The sequence below is a fragment of the Enoplosus armatus genome, chromosome 3 (genome assembly GCF_043641665.1).
Source record: "Enoplosus armatus isolate fEnoArm2 chromosome 3, fEnoArm2.hap1, whole genome shotgun sequence".
Taxonomy (NCBI): domain Eukaryota; kingdom Metazoa; phylum Chordata; class Actinopteri; order Centrarchiformes; family Enoplosidae; genus Enoplosus; species Enoplosus armatus.
Genome location: NC_092182.1, coordinates 27688941 through 27702375, shown reverse-complemented (window position 1 = coordinate 27702375; position 13435 = coordinate 27688941).

Below are 13435 nucleotides of genomic sequence, written 5' to 3'. Positions count from 1 at the left end.
TTTCTTCCCTGATGGGGTTGTTGCTTCGCCTCCTCCACTTCTCGTTTACTTCTCCTCTGGGTACCTTCAACTCTCCATTGCCCCCCACCCTCCACACCATCACTGACTCGTCTTCCCAAGATCATTTTAATGGCCTGTGTGTTCAAACCATGGATGTGTTGACGAATGCTTATCGTTGTATTTATTCAAAAGGAACTCAGTGTTTACACCTAAAAAGGTCTTCCAGATAGACCAGGAGCTGACAGTGAACCAGGACAGATAAACCAGGACAGATAGACCAGGAGCCGAGAGTGAACCAGGACAGATAGACCAGGAGCTGAGAGTGAACCAGGACAGATAGACCAGGAGCTGAGAGTGAACCAGGACAGATAAACCAGGACAGATAGACCAGGAGCCGAGAGTGAACCAGGACAGATAGACCAGGAGCTGAGAGTGAACCAGGACAGATAGACCAGGAGCTGAGAGTGAACCAGGACAGATAGACCAGGAGCTGAAAGACTGTAAATCTCTCTAAAAAAGCTGAGCGTCCCCTTTTACATTACACATTTATCAAATATTCACTGAAACAGCGTTAAAGGTTTAGACAGATGCTTAAACAGCAATAATTGTGCGTGCTGTCGACATCTTTAGGGAAAGAGCTTTTCTTAGTCGCTGGGGATGTTTCAGACGCAGTTCTGCAGTTGGCCGCTGAGAACAATGGCATAAGCATAAATCTCATCATCTGTCCACCTAAACCTCCTTACTGCCTACATATTCTCGCCTCCATCTTTGCTCTCTTTGCTTTAATGTCTCTCTCTCTGATTTTTAAATGTTTCACTCCCTGTTTCTCATTCTTCTTTTCACTTCCTTCCTGTTATTTGTAGTAAAAATAAACCTCCAGGCTTCCCACGCAGGGTCTCTAACTGTGTTTCTTGTCTTGTGGGTCTGGATTCCAACTCTTATAACACAAATAACACACTCTGTTTACCACATGCATGTTTATCTCCACCTCAAATCATATTTTAACCAGGCCATGCCAACATGGATGTTCACACTCACTGTATTTGTAATTCTGCGTGAGCACTGAGGTGCTGTGAAAGGAGGGATAAATAAGTCCAACTGATCAGCACGCGTAAAAAGCATTTCATAGCACACACATAAATACAGAGATTCATTTACCGAGCCACATGCCAGCGAATGCAGGAACACAATCAGATATTCACAGGAAAACACATATAAAGAGACTCACGCATGACGTCCTGACGCCCCCCCTGCAGTGCACACTGAAAGGACAAGTGAAAAACAACTTATTATCGCCTTCCACATCTAAAGAATCTGTGAATCAGAGAGGGAGCTCAACAGAATCAAATGAAAGTATGAAAATGAAGAGGAGCGTACCTGTTCAAGACTAACCCTGACGAACACGGCCAAAGTCTTGCAAAAAACAAACATTCGCTGGTTCCTTCTTTTCAAAATGAGATAATTTAATGGTTTCCTTTGCTTTATATCGTTGAATGAATTATCTTTGGGTTTCAGACAAAAGTAAAATGCTTCTTTGTGCACTTAATGGATCAATTAATCAAGAAAAGGCAAGATTTTGACCTAATTGTGGCACTAGATGAAAAGTCAGATTAGTGATTATAATCATGTTTACAAAGATAACGGCGGCAGATTTACTGTTCAGAATTTCTTGTTATTTTTGAAAGTCCTTGATTTCAGACAGGAAGACAAACGCAGCTCCTCTTTTCGAGCCGCCAACCTTTGGTGGCATATTTAAGTTTCAGTTCTAACTAGCTTGTTAATCACAGCAAGCGCCATGAGATGGTTGAAAACGCTGTATCTGTAGAAACCCATAACCGCGGTCTTTAACATGCACATGTACATCGTTGCTAATCTATGATTGGACAATCACTGTTCGGGGGAGGGACTTAGCAAACATTCAATTAGTTGGACAAAGCACAGCAGGGGAGTTGTGTGCAGTACAAACACACACTGACTCATCCGTCACTCCTCCTACTATATTTAACAGAAGCAGGCAAATACCTGCTCACACACACACACACACACACTCACACACACACACACACACACACACACACACTCACACACACACACACACACACTCACACTCACACACACACACACACTCACACACACACACACACACTCACACTCACACTCACACACACACACACACACACACTCACACACACACACACACACACACACACACACACACACACACTCACACTCACACATTGACTCATCCGTGTCTCTCCCAGTCTTCTTGAAGTACAGAAATAAAAAATTCAATTAAAGTGTCTGGAGTGCTGTGGAATCACATACATTCATTACCGCCACAATCTGCCAGGCAAGGGCACGACAGTGGGGGGGGGGGGGATTGGGGGGGGTCTCTGTTTCTCTCCCCCTCCCTCCATCTTTGTATCCGTCCGTCTTTCCCACCACAGAGCATCACTCTGAGCCGATAACAGCTGAGAGAGAGTGGGAGTGAGAGGAGGTGCAGAGAAAGAGAGAGGGAGAAATGAAGAGGCCAGAGTCATAACAGTGATAATGGAGCCTTTGATTGTAACGATAATTCAGTTATAATTAACGGAGACAATGTGCTGTGAATTGGCTGTGTGTGTGTGTGAGGGAGTGACAGAGCGAGCCAAGGGAAAATAAAGATCTAGAGCAGATAGAGCTGCGAGGATTAGAGCTCACAGGGTGCAGAGAGGAGGGAACGACTGCCCTCCATTAAAAGGTTCACGCTTAAGTTACAGTGCACTTAAAGATGAAGAATCCTGATGTGCTGTCCACAGCGCTTCAACTCACAGAAAATATCAAATCACGACAAAAATTTGTGATTTCTATGATTTTTCTCAGGTCAGGAAGATTTAAAGAGGACCTATTATGCTTGTCCTTATTTTCTGTCATATGCAAAGTGTTATAATGTTGGATATTCCTATTAAACCATGCCAAAGTTGCCAAATAATGAGGAAAACGTATGTAAAAGTAATCCCTGTCTTCAGACTGCTCTGAACGCTCCCTTCGCTTTCCATGTCTTACTTCCGTGAGGCTTAATACGAAATACATCCCAGATTTGTTCAGCTGGTCATCTGCTCAGGGCACAGCAGTGACAGCACACCCACGAAGAAGAAGAAGAAGAAGAAAGAAAACAAAGCACGGCCACGAAGCAGAGGGCGGCTCACCCCCCCCCAGTCTGTCTGAGTTGCTGCTCCACTCAGGACGGCTCTTTACTGCTACTCAGGTTGTTCAGCTTTTTCTGTAGTGAAGGAAAGTAGGTAGGAGGTCGTTTCTTGATGGACAGATAGCTTTACTTGTTGCTAAAGTCATCGCTAACTACTGCTAACTGTAGCTGCCGTTAGCTAGTTAGCTGTGCATCTAGCAGTCCTCTTAGCCATAGATATATATCTATATCTACGCTCTTAGTTAGCTGACTCTAACCATCTGACTCTCGGAGACCGGGCCTGAAAACCTCCTCCTCCCGGCGGTCCAAAGCTCCTGTGCTGGCGGCGTAAACACCAACACTCCCCTGGTGCTCAGCGCTAACTGAGCTAACGGCAGCTACAGTTAGCAGTTACTTTCTAAAGCTTTCTGTCCATCAGACAGTTGAGGCAGAGCAGCAAGGTTTTTTTTCCAACCTACTTCTACTTCTTAAACAGGAAGTTCATCACCTTCAGTCCTCATGTCTCTATGATCCAAGCTGAGTTACTGCTGCTGTCCTGCAGTCGACCACAGCGGCTCAGTGTGAAGCGGCGCGCTGTGTTCAGGACTCAGAGGCGGGCTGCAGGGAGCCGGCCAATCAGACTAACGTGGGCTTTTAGGGAGGCGGGCCTTGAAGAGACAGGAGCTCAGACGGCTGTCAGACAGGGTGAACTGAGGGGCCGCATGAAGGGCCACCATAAGGTGAAGAAGGACTTATTTGATCTGTGAATCATGTGAAGCTGCTCTCATGTAAAGCTGTCCCAGGATACAGATGTAGAGCTGGAAATGAGCTTCATACCTCCTCTTTAAGGCGTAGGTTGCTATGGCAACACACAGACATGACACACAGTTCAAAGGTAGGCCACAGACATAAACTGCATGTTTGACTTAGATGAGCTCCTAACAGACGAGCAGATTCACGTTCAAGTTCAACCCAACAAGAAAAACAACCAAGTGACAAAACAAGCTTCACATGTCAGAGAGAGAGAGAGGACGAGTTCACGTCGCTGAGCCTGAACTGAACTGCTTACAAACCGCTTTGCAGCTTGCTTCTACAACAGGACATAAAGATAATGAGATTTAGGTAATGACACAACAATTTGAATTTGCTGCACCTTTTCCAACATGGCTCACATGCCTATATGTACATTGAAAGAGTTGCTGTCCATTTGGCTGCAAAGCATTGTGCAAAAATGAATTCCAAATTACAGAGAAAAGCGAATATGAGGCATCAGCAGTCTGCGCTGGTTAACTAAGTGGATATCTAGCTGTACATGTTTTAGTGAAAAATTCCCTCTTCATGAGTGAATTTCCCTCTTCTACGGTCGGTTTACGCTCAGTCATTGAATTATAGAAGTTCAATGTTAAATTGGTGGATTACTCTTTTAGATTCGGTTGCAGCATGGAGGGTGGGGCTTTCTTGGTTGACTGTTCCTTTAATGAAAAGTACAGCCATTCAGAAGTCGATGAAACTTTTCACTTGTCACATTTCTTTTTGCCTTTGTCATCGTTACCTAACCAGCCGTGACACTTTGACCAGATGTGGGCTCCTTCTCCACCATTAAGTCAGCTCAGCTGGTCCTCCCTCCTCCCCCGACTTCGTGGCATCGTGACATTACCTTGGTTCAGATGTTTCTGCTGACTCACACACCTGCTCTCCCCTCACTGTTGAGTCTCTGTCTTTGCTGCCAGCCTCGGTGTCCTACCCCACAGGACGTTTATTAAAACACTCTGTTTCTGCGTCATAGAGGCACAAAGAGTCACGAACAGGAAGCCGTCGCCTAAAGGACTAATGACGCATACGGCTGAAAGAATTCTTGTGCGTGGCACAAAACGTTAGATTTGTGTCACTTATTACTCTTGACATCTGGCATTTTATCACTTTTAGAGCACCTGTGCCACACGTCACAATATGTTATTGTGAAAAACATATTTATATTTTGTAGCTGGCATGAAAAGTTCTTGTACACGTACTGTATATACCTGCATATCACAGACTATAACTATGGATACAAACCTCATTTAAAGCTGCACTTTTACAATAGATCAGATCACTGTGTGTAATGTGAAAGGGGTCACAGTGACAGACCCACAGAGACTCACCAGCTCCAGCTTCTTGTGTCTTCCAGGTGAATTGACTGTTTAGTTTCAGTGTCAGCCCTGTGATGAACCCACTGCACACCTGCCCTCTAAGCTTTAAGAAGCAGATATTTCCCTCAGGTTTTGGTGGAGACCAAAGAGAATGAAGATTAGATTTACACAAGATGCAGGAATAAAATCAACAAGACATGAGATAAATATCTAAACTGTGCAGCATATAAAACGTAATAAGATGTCAAGCATAAAAGACATAAAAAACATTCCATCCCACACTCGAAAACAAAGTTCCACAAGCAACACAAAGGTGAGATTTATCTTTCCTCAGAGGAGTTTTCAAAATACTTTCAGTTTTCCAGGAGATAAAGCCTCTAGGAAGAAGAGTACGTCTGGTTAACCGCCTCACTTCCATTAAAGTCACAGTCCCTTCCCTGCGGGGGCGGCTGTGGCTCAGGAGGCAGAGCAGGTCGTCCATTAGTCACAGGGTTGGTAGTTTGATCGCCTCGGTGTGTGAACGGGTGAATGAGAGGCACTTTGTCAAGGCAGAGCCTTCCTATGGGAACCATCTGGGACTGTATGTCCCACAGACTGCATATTGTTTATCTCCCCACCTCCTTTATATGTGAGGTGATAAATGATGGTTAATTAAACACCAGGCTTGCTTTCTAACCTGTTTTCTAACCTAATACAGTATTTACACTAAGGTGTCCAGACACAAAATAGGCCCTCAAACCTTTTGGGACGCAACCGCATGAGAAATCCTATGATTGGATGTTCTGCTGAATCTCCCCTGAGTGTTAACTGACAGTGATTCTGCTGCTTCAGAAAAAGATTGCAGAGATGGTTTGTGTCCTTTGTTGTGATGCTCATCAAAGAAGTCACAATGTTAAATTTGTTGGGGCTTTTTCATGCTACCACAGACCACCTCCTTTAAGACCGAAATGTTTCACTTCAGGTTGAATGTGACACTCAGAATAATGTAGCACAGTTCACCTTGCCCTTTGAGAGAAATAAATCGCTGCTAAATGCATCTCAGATCACAGAAAAACTGCTAGAACTGCTTTCATTGAACTTTCCATTCCCTATGTACTTGGGAGCTTCCTCCATCAGCTGTAGGTGACTACATTCCCAACTGTCAGAGATTCACTTCATTAATTTGTCATAGAGGAAAAGGAGGGACATTAAAGAAGGTTGCACACATCTGCACTTCTATCACGGCTACATCATGTGGTGACAAGCTTTTAGAAACTGTGACACGTCCAAGCCTTGTCAGCTCAAATGATGATGATCATCAACAACCAGCCACCAGATGGATGCAGCATTTGAAATTCATAGAACCAGTCTAAAAATATGTCCTCTTTGCATCACTCTGGTGAATCTCTGGGGCCCTCACAACATCACATAACTTCTGTGTAGAGAGACGGTGAAAGAAGGGGGGGGGGTGCAGTTAGTATTTCCTGTATTTGCCACCATCTTTGCATCATGGAAAGTACGGCAGACGAGTTAACAAATCACTCAGATGCTATGACAACCAAAGAAGAGAAGCATAGACATAAACTGAAGCTGTGACATATTGAAAATTCACTGATGTGTTCCCTTCTTAGGAACCAAACTGGCAACTCGGGTGTGATTTAGTTTCTAATTTGAATGAAATAAACAAACAAGCAGAAACAACAGGCTGCGTTATTGCCATCAAATGCCATGGTGCACGCAATTCCTGTCTGCATCTTAATGTCAAAAAACTGCAAACTATGTAACATACTATGTAGGTTTTTTTACAAAAAGGACAGATTTTGGTATCAGTGAGTTATGCTGTTTTTGTTTTTGGTATTTTAGCCTATTTGTTTACATTTTGGCGAAATGTCTCCATCACAGCAGCTGAATCAGCTGTTAGCAGCTCCTGTCTGCAGTGTCCTCATGGACGGACAGACAACCATCACTGGATCACTGTGAGACTGAAGGAAAGTTAAAAATGATGATTCTCAGGCAGGTTCTGCATTGACATTGATAATCTCCTCAGAAGGTGTAAGTCACACTGAATCTAAAGGTGTGTGTGTTCAGATTTGACTGAGTTGTCAGTCAGGCACTAAAGGTTTGAAAGTACCTTAATTGCCTCCGTGAGCTGTGTGTCACAGTTGCCACTGCTGCAGCTGTAACTGCTGACAGTGTCCTTCTCACCTCACACTGGATCTTTGCCTCGTGTCTCTCCCTCCACACCTGCAGGTCTCCCAAGCCCCGACGTGAAGGGTTAGGGTTAGGGTTAGGGTTAGCGCGCAGTGTTGTGTTGTTGTTCTGGATCCACTAATATGTTTGTTTTGTCTGATTTCTGTGTGTCTTGTTGGTTTATTTATTTTACTGGAGAACATCAACCTGCCCACGCACTGCAAATGAAAACAAGCCTTTTGGAAAAATCTGACACATTTATTCCATATTGACATTAACTAATGTGTGTTGACCCTAATAAATAGACAAAGTAAATAGGAAAAGCATTGTATTTTATTATATTTCACTCTCACTCCGTCTGTATTCCTGTCTGTCATTTGTTCATTTATATTCCAAATATGTTCCAGCCAAAGGAACAAATATTCTTCCTGAGGTCTACACTTTTTCATTTGTCACTGTCATTTTCGTCACTGTCTTCGTCTCTGTCTCTCCCCCTCTTTGTTGCCTTCCCACCTCCCTGTCTTCACATTGTCTATCTTGTTTGTATCCAGCAGCCTGTGAGTCTGTTTATGCTGGTACACCCAGAGGTTGACGACGGTATGCATCATCTCGACCACCTGTCACTTCACTGCTTGTCCGTACAGCGGCGCTTTGCATCAGACTTGTCACCAATCAATGGGCCAATTACAGCGGTCTGACCTGAAGGACGGTCTGATGACTGAGAAGAGAAAAAGGGAGGTGAGTTGACTCATCCTACACTGTCAGGCTAACAAGGTCACAAAATCTCATTCACAAACACCGGATGTGACAAGAAATGGGGGCATTTTAACATCAATGTACATACACAGGTTGTTAAAACTGATGCACCTTATGCATGATACATGTTCAATGTGGCGAGTAAAGACGGCATATTCACCACGAAACACAGACATGAACAAAATAACAAACTGAAATATCAATGAGTCTGTGCGCACGTTAAACAGTGCTATCTGGAATGAACAGTAGTTCATGTACACGCATTAACATGGAATATTATTATATAATATAACACAATATAATAATCTAAACAGGTTCTGTGGTCTCCGTGTGTGTCACTCGAGATTTAAATAACCTGCTCACATTTATGTGTGTTGGACGGATGCTGGTAAAGGCTCCAGCCCCCAACAACCCAGGTATAGACTATGGATTGATGGAAACACATTTTCAATTGAATTTATAATAATATAATAATAATAATATTTATTATCACTTTCTTAGTGCAGTAAAATCATCCTTTGTTGGGGCTTGAAGTTAGCACAAATGGTGCACTTCCACCACTTTGTGCTCCATTAATATCCAAAAATAATAAAGGTGGACAATGGAAACACATCTGCTGTATTACTGTAAGTTAAGAATTATTACGTGGCCTGTCAGCGGACATTTCACCGTCACACAACTGTTATTTTTGTCCAATGTGTTCAGCGGGTAGTTTGAGGGTTTTTTTGGGATTAGATTTATGACACTTTGATTTCTTTGTCTGCACCTGAGGACATTTCAATATCTGTGTCTGCAGAAGATGAGCCTTAGATCAGCTGTCATGATGAATCATCTGGGTTAACCCAATTCACTGTGTTAATGTGTCTGTCTTGAGGCTTCTGTCCTCTTTTCCTCTGACCCACATCGCTGATCTGACACCAGGGGAGGGCTAGACTGAAGGAGAGAAGGGGAGAGACTGGAGATTAAAATGAAAGAAAACACAGTTGTGATGACCGAGCCAGCCCTGGAAGACCTGACATGATCCCATGATTGACGATTAACTGATGATTTTATTAATGTTACATGACGGAGGGATTTTCCTTTTCATTTCATTTCATATTTCTTCTCATGTTTTATTTTTAATGTTTACTGCATTTGCATCTGTATTTTCTACTTTCTCAGGCACTTTGTAAGTCCTGTTTCTGACGCGCTTCAAAGAATAGAGTTCTGGGCAGTTTTGCAGTTGGGTGAGGTTCCCGTTTAATGAAGATGTTACAGCAGACTTACTTTTGTCTGTTGAAAACAAACTTGTGTGATGATAAGACGGTGTGGCTGCCTCCAGCGAGCGAGCTCTCCCCGTCACCCATGCATGATCAGATGGTTCATACACCTGTGCTCATATAGCATTCACCTGCCCTGTGCTCTACACTGCCACCTGTGGTAAACTTAATATCAACAACAAATAAACAGATACAAATAATGGCTCCTACAATGACACATGTCCATACTCAATGTGACACGAAATTAAAATGTGTTATTGGTGCTTGTTGGTGTTGCATTATTTATACTTTGATAGATTGAGAGATGACATCTTAAATTTATGGTAATCTTACAAATGTATCTAAATACATTATAATGATTTGAGATAAAATCAGGTGAGCGGGGCAGAAAGAGAAAAGGAGGGGGGGGGGGGGTTTCAGCAGGAAGCACTGCCCTCTATGGCCAACATCATGCACATTCAGCAAAACATGCAGAGAATGAAAAGCACGTTTATTCACAGAGAAACAAGTTCGAATGAGGGAGGGGAAATGGGACAGAGTAAAAAGGTAAAGAGGTGTAGGAAAGACAGACGGAGCTACAGGGTGAAGTGAGGAGGGACAGAAAATGTAAGGGAACGTGAAAGGAAGGGTTAGGGTTAGGGTTAGGGCTAACCCTGGGCATGACAGCCACAGATCAAATGCTGCTGTCTGCTGGGATTTCTTTTTGTTCAACGTCATATATCACAGCATTAGTGATAAGAATACCCTATGCTAAAAGACACTGCACTTCAAAACAGCATTAAACAATCACGCGGCAACAGCAGCAACTCATGTCTGTAACCTTTAGGCCTCCACTGCTCTTGTGTGAATGACCAGTGTAAATGCAGTGAACACTATAATCCTGCCCTGCAGCTACAGTTTTTCATCATCTGTCCAACCTACTGTATATAACGCTGCAGAAAAACCTAAGAAGGCGCACCCCTCCCGAGCACAGCAACTGTTGCCATGCTACCACAGCAAACCAAATCAGGAGATGGTGCACTGAGGGTTGAAGTCTGTACACAGTAAAACTGATGTAGAGGAGATTAACTTCCTGCACGCTGCAACAAGGTTAAAATAAATGCCACAAGACATTTGTGTAAAAGTACTTACCTAGCTCAGCACTAAAACATGTTCCCGCGCTCTTATTAAATGATAAGAAATGATAAGAAGTTCTGCTACGGGGAGGCAGGACAGTACAGAGGGCAGTCTTACCAACTGATCCGCTGATTCGGACCAGACACACATGTGGTCTTGTTAAGTTGTCCATTGATTTCAATCATTGGCAGGTGGTGACGATGAGCTGCAGCTTCACACACATGCGCTTCATGGCTCTTTCACCAGCTGTCTGAACGCGCATTTATCCTGCTTCTAAAATGCTGCAGCAACGAGATGTCAAAGGAGTTCCAGTTATTTTATTTTTGGGAGAAAGTGTGTCCCAGAAATGAGGAGTTAACACTGGATACAAGCCCTGTTCGGCCCACCAGTGGAATCCAGGCTATTGTTGCATACCAATCCAATCAGTAGGAGTTTGGTCCCATCCATCAAACTCAACACTATCAGTCTCGTCATTAGTGGTGCTACTGAACCGCATTGCAGTTTCTGTTAACCCAAATGAGATGTCTGCAGTGCTGCCATGGTATGTTGTTCCCCACCAGCTTTTTGATCTATGCCTTCATTTGCTGCTGCAGAGCGAGTTGTTTGGCCTCTAACAAGGGTGATGTGGTGAATGTACTGGCAGTGCAGTACTGGGTACTGGTACTACTGGGCAAGGAGGCAGAGAGGGAGACACGGGTGATGATTTTACACCGATTACAGTTGATCTTCAGTCTTTACTGTGTCTGCCTTATTTGTTTCCAAACATATACATACATACATTGGGGTCCAAAAGTCTGAGACCACATTGAAAATCACGTAAACCTGGAAATAATCACAAAGTTTGAGGGTTCAGAAACATGTTACAAGTCATGACATGTAAAATGAAGATAATTTAGATTCATATGCGTTCAGATGACACACTTGCAGCCGGTGTTCACCTGTTCTAAACATGGCTGCGCCTCAAGTTTCCAGCAGGTCATTGCTCACTAAGCAGCACTGTGATAGTGGGAAACATGGCACCAGAACAAAGTGACAGTGTCAGAAGTCAAACTGTTATTCTGAGCAAAGAGGGGCTTTCTCAGGGTCAAGTCATGGCCGGACTAAACGTTTCTAAGGGGGCAGTGCATGGAACTCTAAAACACTATGCAGAAACGGGATCAGTTGTATCCAAAGCTCGATCAGGCAGACCAACAGTGACCACACCATCAGAAGATCAATACATCAAGCTTAGTTCCCTGAGAGATAGAAAAGCACCTTCATCACAGATACACAATCTGCTAAATAAAGAACGCCACACTCCAATCAGCAAAAGTCCTGTCAAAAGAAGGCTGTCTTGTAGTGGTCTCAGAGGACCAGCAGCAGTTTCTAAACCACTTCTCAGAAGGGGAAACAAGGCCAAACTCTTGGGGTGGGCTAAGAAACAGCAGCATTTTACTGTGGATGAAAAAGAAAAGTCCTATTTACTGATGAATCCAGGTGAGAGACTTCTGGCAGTAACAGAAGGGTGTATGTAAGGAGACGAGCAGGAGAGAGAATGATACTGCAGTGGATCAAACCAACAGGGAAACATGGTGGAGAGAATATTCAAGTCTGGGGGGGTTTGCCTACTCTGGAGTTGGACCCCTGCAGTGAATCAACTACACCCTGACCAAGGAGAAGCACCACTCCATCCTTCAGAGACATGCTGGACCCTCTGGTCTGCATCTTTGTGGAGAGGGCTTCATACTGCAGCAGGATAAGGACCCCAAACACACCTCAGAGCTTTGCAAGAACTACTTGAAGACCAAAGAAGACCAAGGAGTCCTGACTGTCATGGACGTTCCTCCACAGTCACCTGACCTCAACCCCATGGAACTATTTATGGGGGGGGCACTTGAAGACTCAGAAAGCCAAGCCTTCTGTGACATCACAAGAAGCCCTCTGGAACATTGTCAGGTCATGCTGGGATAACATGGGTCATCAGGTTTAGCACCTTCAGTGGGAGACTCATTCCTCCCAAATGTACAACAGAGCGACACAGGAAATCATTCCTGCCTGTGGCCATCAGACTGTTCAACTCCTCCCTCTGAGGGTCAGACACTCAGGAAGAAACTGGAAATCTGTATCTACTTCACCTGTTCATACACTACCTCACTATTTATTCTTAAATGTTTAAGTGCAATACATATATAGTCATACACTACAGTGCAACACATACATACATATACATTGTTATTGTATATATTTTTTTACCTCATTGTTCACTTAAATACTGTAAATGTGTATATTTTTTATTTTCTATTTCTTATTTTTAGATTTTGTACATACTTTTAGTTCTAAATTATGCTACTTTACTCTTGAATGGGAGCACCGGTACTGTACAATTTCCCCCCAGGGATCAATAAAGTATTTCTGATTCTGATTCTGAGGTTTGGCACAAAGCTGTGGAGTCCATGCTGTCATTAAAGCAAAAGGGGGACATACCACAGACTACTACTGCTCCATGTGAATTAATAGATCAGTGAGCAAAAATTGATGAAAGGAATCAATAACTATTTACACTTCCTTTCAAATTCAGCACCTATCCTTGTTTTATAGATAATCACTATCCAGTTTCAAGTCTTACAATGAAAAAGCCCTTTAACTGCCACATAAACACGGGTTTCTTCTCAGCGCTTCCTGCTTTCAGCCACCCTTCAGCTCAACTGTAACCTTTTGTGTTTGAGTGTGTTTCATCAGTACCATGCATGTCCATTATTACCCTTTATACACACAGATTATGAGTGGGTTCCCAAGGGGCCTCTGCCATTTACAGTTTGTACATTACTTTCCTTATTTCTCTCTTTTTGGACACAAAATCA